Source organism: Castor canadensis, chromosome 10 (genome assembly GCF_047511655.1).
Source record: "Castor canadensis chromosome 10, mCasCan1.hap1v2, whole genome shotgun sequence".
Taxonomy (NCBI): Eukaryota; Metazoa; Chordata; class Mammalia; order Rodentia; family Castoridae; genus Castor; species Castor canadensis.
Window position 1 is genome coordinate 88150756 of NC_133395.1, and position 12721 is coordinate 88163476.

General features: G+C 67.9%; 6 non-coding genes across 6 annotated transcripts; all 6 read left to right on the forward strand.

Moving 5' to 3' along the window:
* Positions 1-376: 376 nt before the first annotated feature.
* On the forward strand, positions 377-495 carry LOC141411797 (5S ribosomal RNA). The gene has a single exon (XR_012436636.1). It is a non-coding gene; the product is annotated as a 5S ribosomal RNA (ribosomal RNA).
* A 2145-nt stretch (positions 496-2640) lies between these two features.
* On the forward strand, positions 2641-2759 carry LOC141411798 (5S ribosomal RNA). Its single transcript, XR_012436637.1, has one exon. It is a non-coding gene; the product is annotated as a 5S ribosomal RNA (ribosomal RNA).
* Positions 2760-4904: 2145 nt separating this feature from the next.
* LOC141411800 (5S ribosomal RNA) lies at positions 4905-5023 on the forward strand. Its single transcript, XR_012436639.1, has one exon. It is a non-coding gene; the product is annotated as a 5S ribosomal RNA (ribosomal RNA).
* A 2145-nt stretch (positions 5024-7168) lies between these two features.
* Positions 7169-7287, forward strand: LOC141411801 (5S ribosomal RNA). Its single transcript, XR_012436640.1, has one exon. It is a non-coding gene; the product is annotated as a 5S ribosomal RNA (ribosomal RNA).
* Positions 7288-9432: 2145 nt separating this feature from the next.
* LOC141411802 (5S ribosomal RNA) lies at positions 9433-9551 on the forward strand. Its single transcript, XR_012436641.1, has one exon. It is a non-coding gene; the product is annotated as a 5S ribosomal RNA (ribosomal RNA).
* Positions 9552-11702: 2151 nt separating this feature from the next.
* Positions 11703-11821, forward strand: LOC141411803 (5S ribosomal RNA). The gene has a single exon (XR_012436642.1). It is a non-coding gene; the product is annotated as a 5S ribosomal RNA (ribosomal RNA).
* Positions 11822-12721: the final 900 nt, after the last annotated feature.

A 12721-nucleotide genomic window follows, 5' to 3' on the forward strand; every position in this document is an offset into this window, starting at 1 on the left:
GAGCCACGCACCCACCCAAGGATACGGCTCCAGGAGGCGACGGAGGAGGGCGGCTGCTTGCCCTGGCCCGAGCTGTGCGTCCCCCGCCTTGGCCACAGCAGTGGACATTCCCAGAAGAACAAGCGCCCGAGAGCACTGAGAAATTTTCCCCCGAGAAAACTTGACCCTCGTCCTGGCAGCAGGACACCTCGGGAAGAAAGCCACCCAGCGGCCACCTGGGCGAGACCGGCTGCCCGAGCAGGCGCGCGGGGCCTCTGGCCGCTGGCCCCGGGCTGCCAGCCCCCACCCGGACTCCCAGCCGTGCCAGGAGAGCAGCGTGGAGACGCACGCCGGGGCCCTCGGCAGGCTCTTGGGGCTCCCGGAGGCGGCGGCTAGCGTCTACGGCCATACCACCCTGAACGCGCCCGATCTCGTCTGATCTCGGAAGCTAAGCAGGGTCGGGCCTGGTTAGTACTTGGATGGGAGACCGCCTGGGAATACCGGGTGCTGTAGGCTTTTGCTCCTCCCTCCCTCGCTGCTCCTTTTGTCTTCGGGGACTTCGCCACCACCCCCCCCACCACCACCACCACCCCCAGCACCACCACCACCACCACCACCACAACGACCCACCGTGACCACGACCCCGACCCCGTCCGGGCCACCCGCCAGACCCACGCACACCGAATCCTCACAGCTACGTCCCCGAATCCTCTCCCCTCCCCACACTCTCCTGGGGCGCGCGCCCGCGACACGGGTCACCAGCGAGGTTGGTCCCAGGCCACGTTGGGGACCGCTCCCCAACTGCCCTCCAGGCGGGCGGGGAGGGACGTGCGGAAGCCATGAGAAAGTGGGTCCTGCACCCCAGCGGGCCCCACAGCGGGACGCGCCACACCTGGGCTCGCCACAAGGTGGTGCACTGGGTCCAGGGCAAGACGCCAGGGGACAGAGAAGCAGGGAGCCTCAGTCGGGTGCTGCTCCACGTCGCGCTCCGTCGCTCAACCCAAGACAGGGCAGCCAGCGCGCGACCTCTACGTGGGATCCCGCCTCCCACGGCAGAGCCTGCGGTCACAGGGACAGAGGGCGCAGGCCGCCAGAGCTCCGGATGCCAGCGGCAGCTCCCCGTCCCGCTCAAAGGGAGGGAGGGCCGCCGCTGGCGCCCAGTCGCCTGTGCCACCCTCCGGGTCTCAAAGCACTCCTCAGTCAGCTCAAGGACCGGGGCCACCTGGCCTTCGGGGTCACATGGGCTTGGGCACGACGGAAGGGACCGCTTGCCCCCGTGGAACAGACATTCTCCCCGTGGACAACCTCAGGTGCCGGGACCCTCTGCTCCGCCTTGGAAAACCCACCTTCTGCAATGTATGCCCAACGCAATCAGGCCGAGCAGATTGACCCCCTCGGCCCGGCCCCAGTGTGTGATGGGGCTCTGTGCGTGAGGGCTTGCTCTTCCCCACCTACACCAGGCACGGCATCTAACACACACACACACACACACACACACCACGCAGAGACACCCAGACCACGCACGCACGCACGGGGACGCACCCTCCTCTCCCCCACCCCACACACGAGCAGCCGAAGGACAAGAGGGTATGGCTGGGGCCTGAGCGGGAACAAGCGAAGCCTTGGTTTGCGGCCCCTCGGCCAACTGCATCAGGATTTTTGTCTGGGCTCGGAGGCCAGAGGATCTCTGCCATTTGCTAGCAGGGCCAGGGATGGCAGGAGGGTGGGTACGGGGCTCAGCCAGGGCCAGTTCTGCTGGCACGATCCTGTAGCACGTGGCCGCGTAGCACGGGGCCGGGTCTGAAGGAGGCCAAGCAGGGGCACAAGACCCAGCAGCGGCACAGGGAAGAGGCCCAGGGCACCCAGGAGCAGACGAGACCCGGGAGTCGTGCGTGCTTGGCGTGGCCGCGGGCCCCGTGACGCCCGAGGACTCGAGTGCTCAGCCCCGTGTAGTGGCCGCGAAGGCCTGCCTGGGAGAAACGCCCCGGGAGGCCGGCAGGAACCCGGGATCGGAAGGGATGTGGAGGGGCCCCGGGTCGGAGGAGATGGCTTTGGCTGTGTTTGGTTTTGTTTCTTCTTCCCAAGATCCCGGGTGTGAAAGGGGCCAGAGGTGAAGTCCTGGGCTGGAAAGCCTCACGATTCAGCCCCGCAGCCCCAGGCCCTGAGTGTGGAGGAGGGCGGAGCGGGTCGGCGAAGGGCGCGGCTGCCGTTTTCCTGATGGGCTGGAGGGGCAGTGGCGCTTTCCGGACGAAGAGGACCGGAAGGGTCCCCGAGACCTCCGCTGGGAGCCACGCACCCACCCAAGGATACGGCTCCAGGAGGCGACGGAGGAGGGCGGCTGCTTGCCCTGGCCCGAGCTGTGCGTCCCCCGCCTTGGCCACAGCAGTGGACATTCCCAGAAGAACAAGCGCCCGAGAGCACTGAGAAATTTTCCCCCGAGAAAACTTGACCCTCGTCCTGGCAGCAGGACACCTCGGGAAGAAAGCCACCCAGCGGCCACCTGGGCGAGACCGGCTGCCCGAGCAGGCGCGCGGGGCCTCTGGCCGCTGGCCCCGGGCTGCCAGCCCCCACCCGGACTCCCAGCCGTGCCAGGAGAGCAGCGTGGAGACGCACGCCGGGGCCCTCGGCAGGCTCTTGGGGCTCCCGGAGGCGGCGGCTAGCGTCTACGGCCATACCACCCTGAACGCGCCCGATCTCGTCTGATCTCGGAAGCTAAGCAGGGTCGGGCCTGGTTAGTACTTGGATGGGAGACCGCCTGGGAATACCGGGTGCTGTAGGCTTTTGCTCCTCCCTCCCTCGCTGCTCCTTTTGTCTTCGGGGACTTCGCCACCACCCCCCCCACCACCACCACCACCCCCAGCACCACCACCACCACCACCACCACAACGACCCACCGTGACCACGACCCCGACCCCGTCCGGGCCACCCGCCAGACCCACGCACACCGAATCCTCACAGCTACGTCCCCGAATCCTCTCCCCTCCCCACACTCTCCTGGGGCGCGCGCCCGCGACACGGGTCACCAGCGAGGTTGGTCCCAGGCCACGTTGGGGACCGCTCCCCAACTGCCCTCCAGGCGGGCGGGGAGGGACGTGCGGAAGCCATGAGAAAGTGGGTCCTGCACCCCAGCGGGCCCCACAGCGGGACGCGCCACACCTGGGCTCGCCACAAGGTGGTGCACTGGGTCCAGGGCAAGACGCCAGGGGACAGAGAAGCAGGGAGCCTCAGTCGGGTGCTGCTCCACGTCGCGCTCCGTCGCTCAACCCAAGACAGGGCAGCCAGCGCGCGACCTCTACGTGGGATCCCGCCTCCCACGGCAGAGCCTGCGGTCACAGGGACAGAGGGCGCAGGCCGCCAGAGCTCCGGATGCCAGCGGCAGCTCCCCGTCCCGCTCAAAGGGAGGGAGGGCCGCCGCTGGCGCCCAGTCGCCTGTGCCACCCTCCGGGTCTCAAAGCACTCCTCAGTCAGCTCAAGGACCGGGGCCACCTGGCCTTCGGGGTCACATGGGCTTGGGCACGACGGAAGGGACCGCTTGCCCCCGTGGAACAGACATTCTCCCCGTGGACAACCTCAGGTGCCGGGACCCTCTGCTCCGCCTTGGAAAACCCACCTTCTGCAATGTATGCCCAACGCAATCAGGCCGAGCAGATTGACCCCCTCGGCCCGGCCCCAGTGTGTGATGGGGCTCTGTGCGTGAGGGCTTGCTCTTCCCCACCTACACCAGGCACGGCATCTAACACACACACACACACACACACACACCACGCAGAGACACCCAGACCACGCACGCACGCACGGGGACGCACCCTCCTCTCCCCCACCCCACACACGAGCAGCCGAAGGACAAGAGGGTATGGCTGGGGCCTGAGCGGGAACAAGCGAAGCCTTGGTTTGCGGCCCCTCGGCCAACTGCATCAGGATTTTTGTCTGGGCTCGGAGGCCAGAGGATCTCTGCCATTTGCTAGCAGGGCCAGGGATGGCAGGAGGGTGGGTACGGGGCTCAGCCAGGGCCAGTTCTGCTGGCACGATCCTGTAGCACGTGGCCGCGTAGCACGGGGCCGGGTCTGAAGGAGGCCAAGCAGGGGCACAAGACCCAGCAGCGGCACAGGGAAGAGGCCCAGGGCACCCAGGAGCAGACGAGACCCGGGAGTCGTGCGTGCTTGGCGTGGCCGCGGGCCCCGTGACGCCCGAGGACTCGAGTGCTCAGCCCCGTGTAGTGGCCGCGAAGGCCTGCCTGGGAGAAACGCCCCGGGAGGCCGGCAGGAACCCGGGATCGGAAGGGATGTGGAGGGGCCCCGGGTCGGAGGAGATGGCTTTGGCTGTGTTTGGTTTTGTTTCTTCTTCCCAAGATCCCGGGTGTGAAAGGGGCCAGAGGTGAAGTCCTGGGCTGGAAAGCCTCACGATTCAGCCCCGCAGCCCCAGGCCCTGAGTGTGGAGGAGGGCGGAGCGGGTCGGCGAAGGGCGCGGCTGCCGTTTTCCTGATGGGCTGGAGGGGCAGTGGCGCTTTCCGGACGAAGAGGACCGGAAGGGTCCCCGAGACCTCCGCTGGGAGCCACGCACCCACCCAAGGATACGGCTCCAGGAGGCGACGGAGGAGGGCGGCTGCTTGCCCTGGCCCGAGCTGTGCGTCCCCCGCCTTGGCCACAGCAGTGGACATTCCCAGAAGAACAAGCGCCCGAGAGCACTGAGAAATTTTCCCCCGAGAAAACTTGACCCTCGTCCTGGCAGCAGGACACCTCGGGAAGAAAGCCACCCAGCGGCCACCTGGGCGAGACCGGCTGCCCGAGCAGGCGCGCGGGGCCTCTGGCCGCTGGCCCCGGGCTGCCAGCCCCCACCCGGACTCCCAGCCGTGCCAGGAGAGCAGCGTGGAGACGCACGCCGGGGCCCTCGGCAGGCTCTTGGGGCTCCCGGAGGCGGCGGCTAGCGTCTACGGCCATACCACCCTGAACGCGCCCGATCTCGTCTGATCTCGGAAGCTAAGCAGGGTCGGGCCTGGTTAGTACTTGGATGGGAGACCGCCTGGGAATACCGGGTGCTGTAGGCTTTTGCTCCTCCCTCCCTCGCTGCTCCTTTTGTCTTCGGGGACTTCGCCACCACCCCCCCCACCACCACCACCACCCCCAGCACCACCACCACCACCACCACCACAACGACCCACCGTGACCACGACCCCGACCCCGTCCGGGCCACCCGCCAGACCCACGCACACCGAATCCTCACAGCTACGTCCCCGAATCCTCTCCCCTCCCCACACTCTCCTGGGGCGCGCGCCCGCGACACGGGTCACCAGCGAGGTTGGTCCCAGGCCACGTTGGGGACCGCTCCCCAACTGCCCTCCAGGCGGGCGGGGAGGGACGTGCGGAAGCCATGAGAAAGTGGGTCCTGCACCCCAGCGGGCCCCACAGCGGGACGCGCCACACCTGGGCTCGCCACAAGGTGGTGCACTGGGTCCAGGGCAAGACGCCAGGGGACAGAGAAGCAGGGAGCCTCAGTCGGGTGCTGCTCCACGTCGCGCTCCGTCGCTCAACCCAAGACAGGGCAGCCAGCGCGCGACCTCTACGTGGGATCCCGCCTCCCACGGCAGAGCCTGCGGTCACAGGGACAGAGGGCGCAGGCCGCCAGAGCTCCGGATGCCAGCGGCAGCTCCCCGTCCCGCTCAAAGGGAGGGAGGGCCGCCGCTGGCGCCCAGTCGCCTGTGCCACCCTCCGGGTCTCAAAGCACTCCTCAGTCAGCTCAAGGACCGGGGCCACCTGGCCTTCGGGGTCACATGGGCTTGGGCACGACGGAAGGGACCGCTTGCCCCCGTGGAACAGACATTCTCCCCGTGGACAACCTCAGGTGCCGGGACCCTCTGCTCCGCCTTGGAAAACCCACCTTCTGCAATGTATGCCCAACGCAATCAGGCCGAGCAGATTGACCCCCTCGGCCCGGACCCAGTGTGTGATGGGGCTCTGTGCGTGAGGGCTTGCTCTTCCCCACCTACACCAGGCACGGCATCTAACACACACACACACACACACACACACCACGCAGAGACACCCAGACCACGCACGCACGCACGGGGACGCACCCTCCTCTCCCCCACCCCACACACGAGCAGCCGAAGGACAAGAGGGTATGGCTGGGGCCTGAGCGGGAACAAGCGAAGCCTTGGTTTGCGGCCCCTCGGCCAACTGCATCAGGATTTTTGTCTGGGCTCGGAGGCCAGAGGATCTCTGCCATTTGCTAGCAGGGCCAGGGATGGCAGGAGGGTGGGTACGGGGCTCAGCCAGGGCCAGTTCTGCTGGCACGATCCTGTAGCACGTGGCCGCGTAGCACGGGGCCGGGTCTGAAGGAGGCCAAGCAGGGGCACAAGACCCAGCAGCGGCACAGGGAAGAGGCCCAGGGCACCCAGGAGCAGACGAGACCCGGGAGTCGTGCGTGCTTGGCGTGGCCGCGGGCCCCGTGACGCCCGAGGACTCGAGTGCTCAGCCCCGTGTAGTGGCCGCGAAGGCCTGCCTGGGAGAAACGCCCCGGGAGGCCGGCAGGAACCCGGGATCGGAAGGGATGTGGAGGGGCCCCGGGTCGGAGGAGATGGCTTTGGCTGTGTTTGGTTTTGTTTCTTCTTCCCAAGATCCCGGGTGTGAAAGGGGCCAGAGGTGAAGTCCTGGGCTGGAAAGCCTCACGATTCAGCCCCGCAGCCCCAGGCCCTGAGTGTGGAGGAGGGCGGAGCGGGTCGGCGAAGGGCGCGGCTGCCGTTTTCCTGATGGGCTGGAGGGGCAGTGGCGCTTTCCGGACGAAGAGGACCGGAAGGGTCCCCGAGACCTCCGCTGGGAGCCACGCACCCACCCAAGGATACGGCTCCAGGAGGCGACGGAGGAGGGCGGCTGCTTGCCCTGGCCCGAGCTGTGCGTCCCCCGCCTTGGCCACAGCAGTGGACATTCCCAGAAGAACAAGCGCCCGAGAGCACTGAGAAATTTTCCCCCGAGAAAACTTGACCCTCGTCCTGGCAGCAGGACACCTCGGGAAGAAAGCCACCCAGCGGCCACCTGGGCGAGACCGGCTGCCCGAGCAGGCGCGCGGGGCCTCTGGCCGCTGGCCCCGGGCTGCCAGCCCCCACCCGGACTCCCAGCCGTGCCAGGAGAGCAGCGTGGAGACGCACGCCGGGGCCCTCGGCAGGCTCTTGGGGCTCCCGGAGGCGGCGGCTAGCGTCTACGGCCATACCACCCTGAACGCGCCCGATCTCGTCTGATCTCGGAAGCTAAGCAGGGTCGGGCCTGGTTAGTACTTGGATGGGAGACCGCCTGGGAATACCGGGTGCTGTAGGCTTTTGCTCCTCCCTCCCTCGCTGCTCCTTTTGTCTTCGGGGACTTCGCCACCACCCCCCCCACCACCACCACCACCCCCAGCACCACCACCACCACCACCACCACAACGACCCACCGTGACCACGACCCCGACCCCGTCCGGGCCACCCGCCAGACCCACGCACACCGAATCCTCACAGCTACGTCCCCGAATCCTCTCCCCTCCCCACACTCTCCTGGGGCGCGCGCCCGCGACACGGGTCACCAGCGAGGTTGGTCCCAGGCCACGTTGGGGACCGCTCCCCAACTGCCCTCCAGGCGGGCGGGGAGGGACGTGCGGAAGCCATGAGAAAGTGGGTCCTGCACCCCAGCGGGCCCCACAGCGGGACGCGCCACACCTGGGCTCGCCACAAGGTGGTGCACTGGGTCCAGGGCAAGACGCCAGGGGACAGAGAAGCAGGGAGCCTCAGTCGGGTGCTGCTCCACGTCGCGCTCCGTCGCTCAACCCAAGACAGGGCAGCCAGCGCGCGACCTCTACGTGGGATCCCGCCTCCCACGGCAGAGCCTGCGGTCACAGGGACAGAGGGCGCAGGCCGCCAGAGCTCCGGATGCCAGCGGCAGCTCCCCGTCCCGCTCAAAGGGAGGGAGGGCCGCCGCTGGCGCCCAGTCGCCTGTGCCACCCTCCGGGTCTCAAAGCACTCCTCAGTCAGCTCAAGGACCGGGGCCACCTGGCCTTCGGGGTCACATGGGCTTGGGCACGACGGAAGGGACCGCTTGCCCCCGTGGAACAGACATTCTCCCCGTGGACAACCTCAGGTGCCGGGACCCTCTGCTCCGCCTTGGAAAACCCACCTTCTGCAATGTATGCCCAACGCAATCAGGCCGAGCAGATTGACCCCCTCGGCCCGGCCCCAGTGTGTGATGGGGCTCTGTGCGTGAGGGCTTGCTCTTCCCCACCTACACCAGGCACGGCATCTAACACACACACACACACACACACACACCACGCAGAGACACCCAGACCACGCACGCACGCACGGGGACGCACCCTCCTCTCCCCCACCCCACACACGAGCAGCCGAAGGACAAGAGGGTATGGCTGGGGCCTGAGCGGGAACAAGCGAAGCCTTGGTTTGCGGCCCCTCGGCCAACTGCATCAGGATTTTTGTCTGGGCTCGGAGGCCAGAGGATCTCTGCCATTTGCTAGCAGGGCCAGGGATGGCAGGAGGGTGGGTACGGGGCTCAGCCAGGGCCAGTTCTGCTGGCACGATCCTGTAGCACGTGGCCGCGTAGCACGGGGCCGGGTCTGAAGGAGGCCAAGCAGGGGCACAAGACCCAGCAGCGGCACAGGGAAGAGGCCCAGGGCACCCAGGAGCAGACGAGACCCGGGAGTCGTGCGTGCTTGGCGTGGCCGCGGGCCCCGTGACGCCCGAGGACTCGAGTGCTCAGCCCCGTGTAGTGGCCGCGAAGGCCTGCCTGGGAGAAACGCCCCGGGAGGCCGGCAGGAACCCGGGATCGGAAGGGATGTGGAGGGGCCCCGGGTCGGAGGAGATGGCTTTGGCTGTGTTTGGTTTTGTTTCTTCTTCCCAAGATCCCGGGTGTGAAAGGGGCCAGAGGTGAAGTCCTGGGCTGGAAAGCCTCACGATTCAGCCCCGCAGCCCCAGGCCCTGAGTGTGGAGGAGGGCGGAGCGGGTCGGCGAAGGGCGCGGCTGCCGTTTTCCTGATGGGCTGGAGGGGCAGTGGCGCTTTCCGGACGAAGAGGACCGGAAGGGTCCCCGAGACCTCCGCTGGGAGCCACGCACCCACCCAAGGATACGGCTCCAGGAGGCGACGGAGGAGGGCGGCTGCTTGCCCTGGCCCGAGCTGTGCGTCCCCCGCCTTGGCCACAGCAGTGGACATTCCCAGAAGAACAAGCGCCCGAGAGCACTGAGAAATTTTCCCCCGAGAAAACTTGACCCTCGTCCTGGCAGCAGGACACCTCGGGAAGAAAGCCACCCAGCGGCCACCTGGGCGAGACCGGCTGCCCGAGCAGGCGCGCGGGGCCTCTGGCCGCTGGCCCCGGGCTGCCAGCCCCCACCCGGACTCCCAGCCGTGCCAGGAGAGCAGCGTGGAGACGCACGCCGGGGCCCTCGGCAGGCTCTTGGGGCTCCCGGAGGCGGCGGCTAGCGTCTACGGCCATACCACCCTGAACGCGCCCGATCTCGTCTGATCTCGGAAGCTAAGCAGGGTCGGGCCTGGTTAGTACTTGGATGGGAGACCGCCTGGGAATACCGGGTGCTGTAGGCTTTTGCTCCTCCCTCCCTCGCTGCTCCTTTTGTCTTCGGGGACTTCGCCACCACCCCCCCCACCACCACCACCACCCCCAGCACCACCACCACCACCACCACCACAACGACCCACCGTGACCACGACCCCGACCCCGTCCGGGCCACCCGCCAGACCCACGCACACCGAATCCTCACAGCTACGTCCCCGAATCCTCTCCCCTCCCCACACTCTCCTGGGGCGCGCGCCCGCGACACGGGTCACCAGCGAGGTTGGTCCCAGGCCACGTTGGGGACCGCTCCCCAACTGCCCTCCAGGCGGGCGGGGAGGGACGTGCGGAAGCCATGAGAAAGTGGGTCCTGCACCCCAGCGGGCCCCACAGCGGGACGCGCCACACCTGGGCTCGCCACAAGGTGGTGCACTGGGTCCAGGGCAAGACGCCAGGGGACAGAGAAGCAGGGAGCCTCAGTCGGGTGCTGCTCCACGTCGCGCTCCGTCGCTCAACCCAAGACAGGGCAGCCAGCGCGCGACCTCTACGTGGGATCCCGCCTCCCACGGCAGAGCCTGCGGTCACAGGGACAGAGGGCGCAGGCCGCCAGAGCTCCGGATGCCAGCGGCAGCTCCCCGTCCCGCTCAAAGGGAGGGAGGGCCGCCGCTGGCGCCCAGTCGCCTGTGCCACCCTCCGGGTCTCAAAGCACTCCTCAGTCAGCTCAAGGACCGGGGCCACCTGGCCTTCGGGGTCACATGGGCTTGGGCACGACGGAAGGGACCGCTTGCCCCCGTGGAACAGACATTCTCCCCGTGGACAACCTCAGGTGCCGGGACCCTCTGCTCCGCCTTGGAAAACCCACCTTCTGCAATGTATGCCCAACGCAATCAGGCCGAGCAGATTGACCCCCTCGGCCCGGCCCCAGTGTGTGATGGGGCTCTGTGCGTGAGGGCTTGCTCTTCCCCACCTACACCAGGCACGGCATCTAACACACACACACACACACACACACACACACACCACGCAGAGACACCCAGACCACGCACGCACGCACGGGGACGCACCCTCCTCTCCCCCACCCCACACACGAGCAGCCGAAGGACAAGAGGGTATGGCTGGGGCCTGAGCGGGAACAAGCGAAGCCTTGGTTTGCGGCCCCTCGGCCAACTGCATCAGGATTTTTGTCTGGGCTCGGAGGCCAGAGGATCTCTGCCATTTGCTAGCAGGGCCAGGGATGGCAGGAGGGTGGGTACGGGGCTCAGCCAGGGCCAGTTCTGCTGGCACGATCCTGTAGCACGTGGCCGCGTAGCACGGGGCCGGGTCTGAAGGAGGCCAAGCAGGGGCACAAGACCCAGCAGCGGCACAGGGAAGAGGCCCAGGGCACCCAGGAGCAGACGAGACCCGGGAGTCGTGCGTGCTTGGCGTGGCCGCGGGCCCCGTGACGCCCGAGGACTCGAGTGCTCAGCCCCGTGTAGTGGCCGCGAAGGCCTGCCTGGGAGAAACGCCCCGGGAGGCCGGCAGGAACCCGGGATCGGAAGGGATGTGGAGGGGCCCCGGGTCGGAGGAGATGGCTTTGGCTGTGTTTGGTTTTGTTTCTTCTTCCCAAGATCCCGGGTGTGAAAGGGGCCAGAGGTGAAGTCCTGGGCTGGAAAGCCTCACGATTCAGCCCCGCAGCCCCAGGCCCTGAGTGTGGAGGAGGGCGGAGCGGGTCGGCGAAGGGCGCGGCTGCCGTTTTCCTGATGGGCTGGAGGGGCAGTGGCGCTTTCCGGACGAAGAGGACCGGAAGGGTCCCCGAGACCTCCGCTGGGAGCCACGCACCCACCCAAGGATACGGCTCCAGGAGGCGACGGAGGAGGGCGGCTGCTTGCCCTGGCCCGAGCTGTGCGTCCCCCGCCTTGGCCACAGCAGTGGACATTCCCAGAAGAACAAGCGCCCGAGAGCACTGAGAAATTTTCCCCCGAGAAAACTTGACCCTCGTCCTGGCAGCAGGACACCTCGGGAAGAAAGCCACGCAGCAGCCACCTGGGCGAGACCGGCTGCCCGAGCAGGCGCGCGGGGCCTCTGGCCGCTGGCCCCGGGCTGCCAGCCCCCACCCGGACTCCCAGCCGTGCCAGGAGAGCAGCGTGGAGACGCACGCCGGGGCCCTCGGCAGGCTCTTGGGGCTCCCGGAGGCGGCGGCTAGCGTCTACGGCCATACCACCCTGAACGCGCCCGATCTCGTCTGATCTCGGAAGCTAAGCAGGGTCGGGCCTGGTTAGTACTTGGATGGGAGACCGCCTGGGAATACCGGGTGCTGTAGGCTTTTGCTCCTCCCTCCCTCGCTGCTCCTTTTGTCTTCGGGGACTTCGCCACCACCCCCCCCACCACCACCACCACCCCCAGCACCACCACCACCACCACCACCACAACGACCCACCGTGACCACGACCCCGACCCCGTCCGGGCCACCCGCCAGACCCACGCACACCGAATCCTCACAGCTACGTCCCCGAATCCTCTCCCCTCCCCACACTCTCCTGGGGCGCGCGCCCGCGACACGGGTCACCAGCGAGGTTGGTCCCAGGCCACGTTGGGGACCGCTCCCCAACTGCCCTCCAGGCGGGCGGGGAGGGACGTGCGGAAGCCATGAGAAAGTGGGTCCTGCACCCCAGCGGGCCCCACAGCGGGACGCGCCACACCTGGGCTCGCCACAAGGTGGTGCACTGGGTCCAGGGCAAGACGCCAGGGGACAGAGAAGCAGGGAGCCTCAGTCGGGTGCTGCTCCACGTCGCGCTCCGTCGCTCAACCCAAGACAGGGCAGCCAGCGCGCGACCTCTACGTGGGATCCCGCCTCCCACGGCAGAGCCTGCGGTCACAGGGACAGAGGGCGCAGGCCGCCAGAGCTCCGGATGCCAGCGGCAGCTCCCCGTCCCGCTCAAAGGGAGGGAGGGCCGCCGCTGGCGCCCAGTCGCCTGTGCCACCCTCCGGGTCTCAAAGCACTCCTCAGTCAGCTCAAGGACCGGGGCCACCTGGCCTTCGGGGTCACATGGGCTTGGGCACGACGGAAGGGACCGCTTGCCCCCGTGGAACAGACATTCTCCCCGTGGACAACCTCAGGTGCCGGGACCCTCTGCTCCGCCTTGGAAAACCCACCTTCTGCAATGTATGCCCAACGCAATCAGGCCGAGCAGATTGACCCCCTCGGCCCGGCCCCAGTGTGTGA